The sequence below is a fragment of the Lissotriton helveticus genome, chromosome 3_2 (assembly GCF_964261635.1).
Source record: "Lissotriton helveticus chromosome 3_2, aLisHel1.1, whole genome shotgun sequence".
Lineage (NCBI taxonomy): Eukaryota > Metazoa > Chordata > Amphibia > Caudata > Salamandridae > Lissotriton > Lissotriton helveticus.
Window position 1 is genome coordinate 203,652,013 of NC_136062.1, and position 13,250 is coordinate 203,665,262.

The following is a 13,250-nucleotide window of genomic DNA, read 5'->3' on the forward strand; positions in this document are numbered from 1 at the left end:
TGCTGGCACTCACTAATCGTGTTCTGTTGCATTTAGTGCTATTTCTTAATGCAAACATCCTCACATTTTTGTACTTAGGAAATAGCACCAAATGCTGTAAGCAATTGAGAGAGAAATGCAACCACAAGAGCACAACCCAAATGGCAATCAGTCAGATCCGGCATGGAAAAACTCCACTGGTTGCCGATGGCCCAGAGGATTGCCTTTAAGACGGGTTGCACCGCCTTTAAAGCATTGCACGGTAACGGCCCTAAATTTATCAGAAACCTGATCACCAATTATAAACCCCAGCGCAACCTTCGCTCTGCCCATCTCAATTTAGTTACCATTCCTTCATTTAAAAAGAAAAGACAAGGAGGAAGCTGATTCTGCTATTTGGCGGCCATTTTTTGGAACTCCCTCCCTCTATCACTTAGGAACTGTGACAACCTCCTGGTATTTAGGAAGTCCCTGAAAACATGATTATTCAAGCAGTCCTACGCCTAGAGTTTGTATAATGTCTTTCACAAACAGCGCCATGAAACCCATGGGTGTACAAGGGCTCTATAAATAGTTATTAACATAACATAACACAATTAGTGAGCGCGAGGGTCAATCGTGCTCGCCAGTCATGTCATATTTGGAATGCAAAATGTTGTGATTAGTTCAACAACTTAGCGGCATTTAACCTTTTTTTTTAAATGTATGCAGTAAAATTGCATTGTCCGATTTAGTGCTGAGGCATGCCTATAGCTAGTGTGGCATTTTCTTTTCTACGAGCCTCAGAAACTTTACCAAGCGGCAGTTCAGCTGTGTGTCCTCGGGTGCAAAACACACCGCCACTGCTTGCCTCCATGTGCCGATGCCTCTGTAATTAAGAAGTGGTTTTAAAAGCTGTTTTCGTTCATATATCATTTCTTTACAGATGCAGAGCAAGTGCAGCATGTCTTCCTGCGCTTTGCCGCACAAGCGGCAGGTGGAATCAAATTTGTTTTTCAGCCAGTCAGGAAAGTGCTTTGTGCATTGTAGCAGGCCATGTCCGTATTTTAAGAATTGAATTATTAGATCTTACAAATCCCAGGGCTAACTATTTTTGGGCAGTGGAGGTGGAATAGGTGCGCAAGGTCATCCAGACATGTGACCTCTTCGATAATGATGCTTTGTCCTCAAACCGGAATAGGCGCTTTACAATTTCCTTTACTGTTTTTTTGAAGCGACAGTGACTAGTAGGTGTTTCCCAGAGCTTGGTGAGCCCCAGGATGGTCAGACTTGCTTGTAGATATTTTGCAGCAAACAATGACGTAGTATATTATAGTTCTGACCACAGGCACCACTTGAGGGTTCCTGGGCTTGATTTCCGTACTTTGTCCCAGAAGATGGCTATTGCTATTGACTATTGTCTTGCGGGGGTCTGTTACTGAATGCCAAACTCGAGCCTGACCTGTGCTGGAGAGACTCTTTTTGGTAAGCCAAAGATTACTCTGCACGCTTTTGCAAACGTGTCATCTCGGAGCTTGGAATCCCTGCCCCTCTGTGCCTCACTCCTATAAGCTATTGTGTGTCGGAGTTTTGCCCATATTACTTAGGCTAGTGGGGCAATTGAAGGGCCATTTAGCTTGGAATCAAGATTTCTTCGCGAGACTGCCAGGGCTGTTCCCCTCCTCCTGATTGAGTACCTTTGGGCTGTAAAGTGCCGTCCTTTATCGATGACCACCCCTAAATATTTATATCCTGTTGCTGAGTCAATGTGGGTATGACCCCAAAACCAGATAAGTGTTTTCTTCGACTTCTTATTGATTGTCTGGTTTTGGTTTTCTCTAAGCTAATCTTCAAGTTGTTTACCTCAGAGTATTTGAAAGTGGTATCAAGAAGTTGCTGTAAGCCCACCTTCATTTGACTAAGAATAACTAAGTCATCCACGTAGAGTAGACATGGTAACACTAGGTTCCCTAATCTTGGAGAATGAGAGTTGCTGGTATTTAAAAGCAGTATAAGGTCTGCTAGGAACAGGTTAAAAAGAGTTGGGCCAACACACATCCTTGCTTGACACCTTTCATTACTGGTACCCGTCTCGAAAGAGTTGACCCATCCCCCAGTTTTACTTGAATCCAGGTGTCGGTGTGCAGATTGATTAGTAGATTGAGCAAAGCTTGGGATGTACCCCAGTTGGCCAGTTTTGTCCATAGTTTGCCGCAATTCACATGATCGAAGGCCGCCATGTAATCAATAAAGCATAGGTATAGTGGCATTTTTGTTTTCTCTGCGTTGTCGATAAGCAGAGCCATAGCTGTTATGTTTGTTACCGTTCCGACGGATTTAGATTAGCCCGTCTTATTCAAAGGGATGATGGTGTTATCTTCGGCCCATTGTTATATTTCGTCCAGAAGTGTGCCTGCAAAAATTCTTGCCTCGTTATCTAGTAGAGCGACCAACCGAAAGGTTTTTGGCTGAGTCTTGTCTCCTGACTTGAAAATTGGCGAGATTATCGAATCCCTCCAGGACGGGGGTAGTAGGCCTGTCTGCCCTATCTCAGTGAAAAGTGGACTAATGGCTTTTGCCCAGTAATCTGTGTCTTGTTTGTAGAGCAGTGGTGGTATACCATTGGGGCCCGGTGCCCCTTCTTTTCTTCCCTTCTTTATATGGTGTTTGATTGCTTTGAGGTAATCGCTTGGTGGTATAGCTCCCAGCAGTTCCTCTTCATCCCCCTCCAATGCTGTTGTACTTTCCTCGCTGAATCGATGCGTGATAGTGGTAGTTCTCGGAGTTGTCTCCGACCTAGTGCCTATAGGCTCTGTGGTACTTTCTTGATGGAAGTGATTTCCAAGGTATATTGCCCAATCCTCCTCAGATATATTTGATGAAAAACCCTCATGTGTAGGTCAAATTAGTTTGTTTATTGTCCCCCAGAACCTTGTACTATCATTCTGCTTAATGTCAGCATGAAAATTTGCCCTAAAGAGAATCCTCAGAGTCTCTCTTGGCCGCCCATTGTGGTTACTTCAGCTGTTTCTTCTGCGGTTGTAATACTGTTAAAGTTATGATGTCGGTTGGATTCCACCGCAGGTTATGCAGCGTGCGGTTAATTGTATTTGTTACTGATCTCATCATATGTTTTTGCATTTTAGTGAAGGTGGTTGTGCCACTGTAGCTCAGCTGTGCTCTCAATTTAATTGGGACAGAGAAGGATTTTGCCAAAGTATTTGTGTAGTTCACCTATTTCTCTTTTTCGTTGTCCCCTTTCTGTGTTTCGAATAATAGTGTTGCGGTTTGTATAAAATTCCCTTACATTGCTTGACTATATTTTCTTTTCTTATAGTTGACTGTAGCCATTGTTCCTGGTTGGCGGTACCATTATAGAAGCTTTGGCATGTTTGTGTGGGGTGTGAGCTTCTGGGGCCAATGATCACTGTCCGCCTTGTTGTCCATGCTGAATGAAATGATTTTGTTAAACAGGGTTAGGGACACAGAGGTATAGTCTAGCGTTGAGCTTTTGGTTGATGTATAGTGGGTGAATGCCGGGGGGATATCACCCTTCCTTCTGCCGTTCAGCACTCTAAGGTTGAGGTGTTCGAGATCCTCTATGAGGAGCTGGCCAATTTTTGTGGGTAGCTCTTCTGAGCTCTTACCTGAATTGGGATGTTCCATAATTGATTGTGTATGGATACTTCCTCCACTGTCGATGAGCCGATTAAATGTAAATTAAAGTCCCCAGTAAGTATCATGTCTGGTGTGTTGACCTCACTTATACATTGCTCTACAAAATGTGTCAGTTATTTTGCAGCCTTGGTTCTTCTTTTCGGATGTATGTAAGTATTTATTATTACAATGTCCTTACGTCCTTTACCTGGTATCCCCGTCAAGGTAGATATTTTTATTGCAACCGCATATGATGTTATCAGGCCAACTGAATGAGCTGAAATTGTGCTTGTGTTGTACATGCAAATTGCAAGGCCTCCCTGCAGGTGCCTGATCTAGCCCCTTTGACAGCTGGTGGAAAAAAAAGTAAATATCCCTGAAAATGTGGTGGGTCGATCAACCAAGTCTCCTGCAATGCACTAATGCGGCATGTCCTTTGGTAGTTAATGAAGTCAACTTGCTGGACAGCCAATTGATGTTCCATGAGCATATCCTCAGCAGGTTAATTTCACTTGCAGATGAATGTTGCCTCCTGTTTTGTCAATTATTTCTTCTTTGATTGATAATTGTCGTTGTGGGCCATCTTGCATCGTCTGAGCAAGGTCCTCGCTGTGTAGTGTCTGAAAAGTTTGTCCATGTGCCCCGTGATTGCCTCATTGTGTGCGGCAAATGCCCTCTTGCCCCTCTTGGTACTGACCTTGGTTTTTTTTCCGGGCTATTGTTGTTCTTTCTATGTTCTGCTGGTCTAGCGGAGCAGAATAGCCAGGTGTATTGATTGGTTTTATCTCTATGCCCCAGCTTTTAAAGATTGTGCTTTCAAGCAATATTTTTTGCACCATGGTTGCCTGTTTCCAAGTGGTCAGTGTGACCTCGCCCCCATGGGAGACATCACGGTTGATAAACTCTACTGAATCCAAGTCTGTGGTGGTAACCTTTGTTAATGATGGTATATGTGTCAGTGTATTGTGTGTCCCTCTTGATCTGTAGGTTGGTAAGAACTCCAAGGTTGTCCCAACCTTATTAGGGGTTTTCACTTGATTGGCTGATTGATTATTGTTAATGGAGTGAATGGTGCCAGGTTTGACTAATGGTGATGATCCTTCAGCTCTGCTCTGATCACTATGAGTTTTGTTTGCAGGTTGCCCAGTGTATGGCAGGTGCTCCATATTTTTAGCCGGGGCTGCCATTGTTGATTGTTCCCCCATATTTTGATGCAGCATAATTTACTGGTAGCTCATTCTCTGTGGTAGTTGAAACTAAGTTGGGCGGGTGTTGAAGATCTCTTTTTATTTGATCATTGGACTGACTGTTAGAGGTGACCAAGGCATTCTGCGATTTCTTAGCACCTTTATCGGCAGGCAAAGCTGTTGTTAGAGGGGAAGAGTGGCGGGGGTGTCGCTGGGTGGTTAATGCAGTGGGCTGTTGGCATGGTGGTCGCGTGCTTGCATGCACAGCCTGGGGCTGCCCCAAACTACTGCTTACCACCACTGTTGCCTTCCTCAGCAGTTCCGTTGGTTATAACTGCTTGTCACGAGCTGCTTGTTATTGGGCTCGCTGGCCCCCCACACAGCGTCTCTGCTCCGCATCCCCCGTTTACTTTGCCTTTTGCTTTGCTGCTGGTGCTTTAATCTTACCGCCTACAGCCTCTGGGCTCACGCTGCTGCTGGATGTGGCTGACTGGATGCGAGTGGATGCAGGCTGAGCTGGGTTGGGTTCCCAGTGACCCTTAATGACGAAGAGAAGAAGGGGAATCATCGAGGAAACGGGGAGACGGGAGCCCAAAGCGGCGGGAGCCGTAAACCGAAAGCTTACCCACAGCAATACGGTGTCCGCACCTCTCGCTCTCTCTCTCCGGTGGTCCGACGAAGTATGAAAATGTGCCAACTGGAATAGGTCAGACCGAATGCACTCATCACCCATAAGCACGTAAAAGGTTCTGCAGTACTCTTTCATGTGGAATTACCGATGATTACACAATTACTCCTACACACCTAATTTGGGGGGTAAAATCCTACCATGTGAGCACCTTTAGCAAGCTTAGCTGCTGGCACTCACTAATCATGTTCTGTTGCATTTAGTGCTATTTCTTAATGCAAACATCCTCACATTTTTGTACTTAGGAAATAGCATCAAATGCTGTAAGCAATTGAGAGAGAAATGCAACCACAAGAGCACAACCCAAATGCCAATCAGTCAGATCCGGCATGGAAAAACTCCACTGATTGCCGATGGCCCAGAGGATTGCCTTTAAGATGGGTTGCACCGCCTTTAAAGCATTGCACGGTAACAGCCCTAAATTTATCAGAAACCTGATCACCAATTATAAACCCCAGCACAACCTTCGCTCTGCCCATCTCAATTTAGTTACCATTCCTTCATTTAAAAAGAAAAGACAAGGAGGAAGCTGCTTCTGCTATTTGGCGTCCATTTTTTGGAACTCCCTCCCTCTATCACTTAGGAACTGTGACAACCTCCTGGTATTTAGGAAGTCCCTGAAAACATGGTTATTCAAGCAGTCCTACGCCTAGGGTTTGTATTTTGTCTTTCACAAACTGCGCCATGAAACCCACGGGTGTACAAGCGCTCTATAAATAGTTATTCACATAACATAACACAATTAGTGAGCGCGAGGGTCAGTCGTGCTCGCCAGTCATGTTCTTTTTAAAGCGCAAAAATAGATCTGTGTGTCCGTTATGGACACGAGTAAGCATGGGCGGATTTTGCGGATTGGCAATCCGCGAACTTGCGTATTTACGGATTGGCAATCCGCAAAATCCGCGAACTCCCGCAAATTTGCGGATTTTTTTTTTTTGTTCGCAAGGGTTTCTGCCAGTTCGCGAGGTTTGTGTACCAGTTCACAATTGCAAACTTACTTGTCGGCTCGCAACGGCCGCGACTATGTTGTTTCTACGTCTGGTTCATCATCACAGGTTTGCGAAGTTACCCTAGCGGTCGTACATGGGCGCGGTCATCTTGTTTGCGTGACGTAATTCCGTTTCCGGGCGCTATGTGTAATCTCGCAAAGTGTGCGGCTTGCTAGTACAATTTCGCGTGTGCTTACCCATGCGGTCGTGAACGGGCGCGGCCATCTTGTTTCTTGTTTCTGGGCATGCTTTCTGTATCCTCTCTGAATCTCTGCCATCCTTTGCTTGTTTGAAGTTTTTTTTAATCTATTTTACTTATTATCTATCCCTCTATTTTTCTAGCTCTATATTTTTGTGTTTTCTGCTACTTTTTGTTAATTTTAAACTACTTTTTTAAACTCTTTTCTTTTCTTCTTCCCTATTCTATTTCTTCTTTATTATTTAGCTTCCTTTCTGCCCAGACCATGGTAAAGGGAGTCGGGAAGCAGCCCGCGAAGGGGAAGGGTCCTGCACCCCGTGCCCGGCTCCCGTGCGGGCTTTTGAGGGGGGAGAATGTCGCGCCCCGGGAGATCTTCAGCGTGGAGGAGGTGGCCGCACTAGTTTTTTATGTTCAGCGCCGCCTCCCCAGAACCATCATGGCAGGCGGCAAGATCGCTAGCAGTTACGGGCTCCGGGAGCGCCGGAAGCGGTGGGAGAAGGTGTGCCGGTCCACGTACCAACAATCTCGGGTCCGGCGCACCTACAACCAAGTCACCCACCGTTGGACGGATATCCTGGACCGGGAACGCGATCTGCTGGACCTGCTCGGCCTTGAGATCCCCGGGCTTGGTGAGTAGTAGTAGCTATTTCTTTACTACTCTGTTTTATCCTGCTCTGTGTGTTATTATCCTGCAAATTTTTGTTTTTTACCAAGAGCAATAATGCTGCTGATTACATTGTAGGTAAATTATATTTCAAAATCTTCTGTGCATTTCAGGTGCACTGCTCTCCTTCTCAGTAGCGCTGCTACTATGCTTATTTGTTTTCGATTTTGTCTTCATTTCATTGGCCTGTGAAATTATGCATGAGTGTAGTTTAAAGAACTGTGTAATGCTAGACACTAAGGGTCAGATATTTAATTACCGGCGCATCCCTGCAAAGTAGCAGGGATGCGCCAGTAATTGTGCGCCACGCCACCACCACCCATGGTGCACCGTATTTACAATGCGACGTACCATGTGCCCAAAACGTCACCGAAGCGTTATGCTTCTGTGCCGTAAAGGCGGCGCATTGCTGGAGTTGCGTCGCAACGATGGTGCAGCTCCAGCAATGCTCTGGGGTGCTCTATCTCCCCAATGCTGCGTCAAGCCGTACGTCTGCTACAAGCAGGCGCAAGGTTTGAGTCACGCATCATTGTCCTCAAAGTGATCGATTAAAATCTTGTAGATGTCACTCAGCCACTTTTAGGATGCGTTCCTGCGCAGGAACGCTCTCCCTTGCGCCGGAACGCCCCCTGATGGCGCAGGGCTTTACAACGTGATGCATCTCCCATATGCGTCACGTTGTTAATATACGCCGCACCATGGCGCCTCTTTTGTCCTGCCGCTGCGTCACAAAAGTCACGCAACAATGGAGCAAAAGAGCCGCAGGGGCTTCTAAATCAGCCCCTACAGACTCAAGTCTAGTCCTTCCTTTGTACACATGGCGATAAGAAGAAATAGTGGTGGAGGATTGATAGTTTGAGTATTTTAATGACTGGTTAATGTAGTAGGAAACTTTTTAGTGTTGTCGCTGATCTGCAATCACGATGGACTTTGTCTGTCACTTTGCGTGCTGTGGACTGCTGCCTGCCAGTCCTAGGCGAACCTTTTTAGTAGTTTGTTTAGTGAGTTACATAAGAACTTTCCAAGTTGACGGTCCGCAAATCAAGCAATACTAATAACGTAGTAGACCACATGGGATCGGTCAATATATCCCGTGGAATAGTTGTCTATTTGCTATTTCGCCAAAATATTTTGTTATTGTTCTTTTGAAATGTTTGATTTTGTTGACAACAATCATCCATGTTTTCGTGTCTTTCTTTCTTTCATGTTGTACATCAGCTCCCCCCAGGGGCAAGAGGACAGAGGAGGAGGTGGTTGCTGCTGCTGCTGTAGAGGGCCAGGATCGGCCAGGCGAGGGCTCCTTTGCTGGCCCCAGTAAGTTTTTATTTTAATATAGAGTACCTATTTTTTCCTAGCGTTCCTCATTCGATTTTTTTCTAAATCGTCTTTGATCTTTAGACTGTATCTAAATTCTTATCCTGCCTCGACTATGACTCCCTGTGGTATTACTAGATTATTCTTATTAGTCTGTCTATGTAGCTAACTAAGATTGCACATTTGGCAATTCCTTTGGACTCCCATTCTAGTCAGCAATAGCTCTATGCACTGAGCCTTCCCTGGAAAAAGGAACATTTTTACTTTAGATTAGACAGTCACAAATTATTACATTGTTTTCTGTTTTTTTTCACATTTCTTTATTCCTAGACCAAATATTATATAGTAGTGAGTGGTGTATTCTAACAATCTTAAATGTACTTTGTAGGTGGAAGATCTGGTGGCGGGGCTAGCGCGGAGGTGGTGGTACTGGATGAGGAGGACACTTCTGGGGAGGAGGCGGTGCAAGTGCCGGACGACACCAATGTGCCTGTGAGGGTTCACACGGTGGTGGCGGGCAGAGGTAAGCTATATATTCCTTACTTATTGAGATTGAAGACTGCAGAGTGTGCTTTCTGCACGGGTGTATTATAAATCAACCAGGTAGTAGCCTCCTCTAAATGTACTTCGACATAGCTGTGAAGTTTTTGGCGAGAAGAATCCCAATCATATCTGAGATGAACTTGATTGATGGGATGAACGAAAAGTGAAAGAAGGGTGTAAGTAAGTGTGGAAGGACGAGAAATTTAATGATGACTGGCAAAGGAGAATGATATGAGTTTGCTTGGTCCCGGAGGTGGCTGGGAAGGAAAGAATATGGTATGGTGCATGGCTGGGTGAATGATGAAGCAAGGATGGGTGGAAGGAGAACAGCCTTGATGGGTGAAACAGAAACTGTATATGTGCATATACTTTGAATGGATGGATGCCTGGATAATGGTACTATCTGACTCTTAGATAGCATATGTGTATCTAGAGAGAGTAGATGGTCACTGGATGAACTAAGTGTTACTTTGAAGAGCATGTAACACCGCACCCGCACGTCCGTTCCAGTGTAGGAAAGGCAAGGAAAAGAAGTTGTAATTTTGTCCAAATACTACCATCAATAGTAGCAGTAGTTTGTATTGCAACTGCAAGCACAGCATATATCCGGTTATTATGGTGGACACTTCCTACCTCTCTTAATAATTTTAGTTTAATAGTAGTACGTCATTCATGTGTGGGTGTATCCCTGTTCACTCAATAAAAAGCAAAGCACCTAAAGTCATCCCATATGTAATCAAATACATCCCATGTGAAGTGATAGATAATCAGATTATTTAGTTTCTTCTTTTTCCTTCTCTAGTACTCATTTGCACTGTAGGGTGAAAGTTAAATTAATTAAGCAGTAGCCCTTTTAACAGAGTATTCTCAGTGCCACCTGTAATAGAAAAATATGAGCTTCACCACCTGCATGTACTGTACCGGTACAGTAACGCAAGTCTGTCTCACTCATCATGGTGTGCGTCTGTTTTTCTCGGGTGCAAGTTCACTGCGCTGGCATTATGCCGGCTTGCAGAAGATAACGTACCAATTTTCCTAAACAAGAGAGAAGAAGAAGAATAAGACTGGTGTACTGTCATAGTCGACTGTAATGGAAGTCTATAGTGCTCGTAGAATTTGTTCCTTAAACTCCCACTAATGTTAGAGCAAGGATGAAGAAGTGGGAGGTTAGATAGATACTGGCCTCAATAGTTATGTACTGTGCTTTCAAGTTGCTAGTTGTACTGTGACACAACTTTCTGCTCAATCATTTTGTGTTAATCTTAAGAGCATTGGTTACAGACTATGTCTTTCTTTCTTTATATAGTTGCTCCTTCCAAATCCAACAAACCATCAAGGAAGGAGCAGGCTCGAATGGCCCGGCAACGGAGGCTGGATGCCACTGTCGCAGAATATCGGCGGCTGCTGGTCCTGGAGGAGGAGGACACGCAGTCTACTAGTACATCTACTGCGACAGCTGCATCCTCCTCCGGGCCCACACGGGCAGCAGGCAGCGCAGTGCTCCAGCGGTACGGAGCCGGGCTACCAAAGCCAAACGCCACCGCCGAGCAGCAAAGACATCAGCTGCCCCCCATAGGAGTTGCAAGGCACGCCAGCGCCGCTTATGCCTCAGAGTGTCCTACCTGGAGCAGGAGGTCTTAACTTATAAGAACTTGGTGGAGGGCCTCCGCTCCGACCATGCCACCCTCCGCAAGGAGTATGATGCCCTGGCCGCTACAGTGAACAGCATCCTGCTGTAGTGTCCCTTGCCCCTTTTTTAGAAACTTTTGGGGGGTGGGAATTGGGAGTTGGGTTCTTTTTGGGACTTTTGAAGGACAATCGTTGGGGTTAGGGAGGGTCTTGAGGGAGATTATTTTGTTAGGGCTACACAAATATACTTTTTGAAACTTTATCTGAGCATACCTGTTTTTTACTGCTTTTGAGTCTGGTGGGTGGGGGTTTAACAGTAAGTTTGTTTTCCTGAAACTTAAGTCTGTGTCATTTTCTTCCTTTAAATGTCAATGGCTAAATGTTTTCAACACTAAGTGCCTCTCACAGAGTAAGTCATCCCCCCTTTCCCACCATGGATTTTCTTCAAATCACTTGCAACCAAAATTACACATTCCCATGAGTGCTCTAAGACCCCAGAACTCAGTTGCAAAAATCAAGAACACCCCGAAACACATGCAATCCTGCTGCTAGGGCTAACCCTAACGAACCCTAAGTTACAAAAAGTGCCAAAAGGCTTTTCCTCATGGATGTTGTCCAAACCAGTTTTATCCGGTATTAGACCTTCCCAGCAATGGCCCCAGAGCCGTCAACCCAGGCGAAAACAAGTAGAAGACCCCCAAACAGCCAAAAAGCAAAAGTACAAAAATGGGGACTTTGTCACTTTCCTGAAAATTTCCAAAATCACTCAGTGCGCGCTCTGCAGCTAGGCCCTAACTCCCCTCTGCCTCCATGGATTTCCTTCAAACCTCTTGCAATGAAAAGTATCCATACCCAGCGTTGCTCCCAGACCCCGAAACCCACCCACAAACACCAGGAAGCCCCCAAACAGGCCCCCGAAAACGTTACATTGAGCGAAATGTCAGAAAATGCAAAAACTTTTTCCTCATGGATGTTGTCCAAACCAGTTTTATCCGGTATTAGACCTTCCCAGCAATGGCCCCAGAGCCGTCAACCCAGGCGAAAACAAGTAGAAGACCCCCAAACAGCCAAAAAGCAAAAGTACAGGTGATTAAAGTTTTAATTATATTAACTGTGCAAAACAAAGAAAGACAGAAGCACAGGAATAAAAGTAAAGAAAATTTCTGATTCATTGGCTCATTTTCAGGGCTCGGTGTCAGGGAAGAAGAGTTCGTCCTCATACTCTGCAAATTCAGACAGGAGTAGGTCAGTGTCACCTAACACAGAAGAAATTCCCTCATCTAAGTTGCTGTCCTCCTTGTCTTCTTCCGTCGTGCAATCTGGTATTTTGTAATCTGGTGGTATGAGGTACTCATTCATCTTGATCATTGTTAACCTCTCCACATTTTTGGGCGAGAGGCGGGTCCGTTTGCAAGTTACAATGCCACCAGCAGCACTGAAAACACGTTCAGAAGACACACTTGTAAGTGGGCAAGACAAGTAATGTATAGCCAGGTTGGTGATCTCTGGCCACGCCATGCCAATACGCCAATGGGTCAGCATTAACATAGACCTCTCTTGAGTCATTCAGATAGTCCTGCACCATCGACTCAAGGTTCTCCACGTTTCCTCCACTTTGATTACTTTTTGCTTGGACCTTTTGAGAACCAAACCCAAGCACAGCTAGCCAATTCTCTTCATCACTCGATATTTCTGTTGTGTCTGGTGCAGATGATCCGGTTGCCGGTGTCTTTAAACGGCTGAGAGGTCACTTCTGCCACAGCCACAGGTGCAGAAGTGGAGTCTTTTGACTGGGGATGGCCTGGTGATGCTGATGTACTGCCTCTTCCTTGAATTTGCTGCCGTTCTCTTTCAAACCTCATGGCTGACAAGGCTAGCCAATGTTTGTACTTTGTAACATCTTCATCACCAAAAGGAAATAATGCACTGCCTGCCAGCGCCTTTTTGTAGCGTGGATGCAGAATAGTAGCACAAATGTAATTCTGTTCTGAGTGGATATTTTGAAGACGTTCATCGCCAAGTAGGCGCTCTAATAATTTCTCCGGCAAAACAAAAGCTTCTTGCTTTTCTTCATCTTTTTGAAACTTAGAAGACACCGCCTTCAGTTTGTGCTCCAGCATGCGCAACAATGGGATAGCTTTTCCCAAATTACAGTCCTCCCTGCTGACTGCACGCGTGAAGACCTCAAAAGGACAAAGCATGTCTGTCAGGCTTTTAACTAGCTCCCATTGCTCCGCATGTAACCTCAGGTCCTTCACAGCTGTACCCAGTGTAAGGAAATACTGATCGAGTACCGTAAACTGCTCATATAGACGCTCAAGCATGTAGAAGGTTGAGTTCCAACGTGTTGGCACCTCCTGGATGAGTGCTTTCACTGGCATTCGACGTTCATGTAGCAGGCGCCTCAGATGCTTCCGGGCCT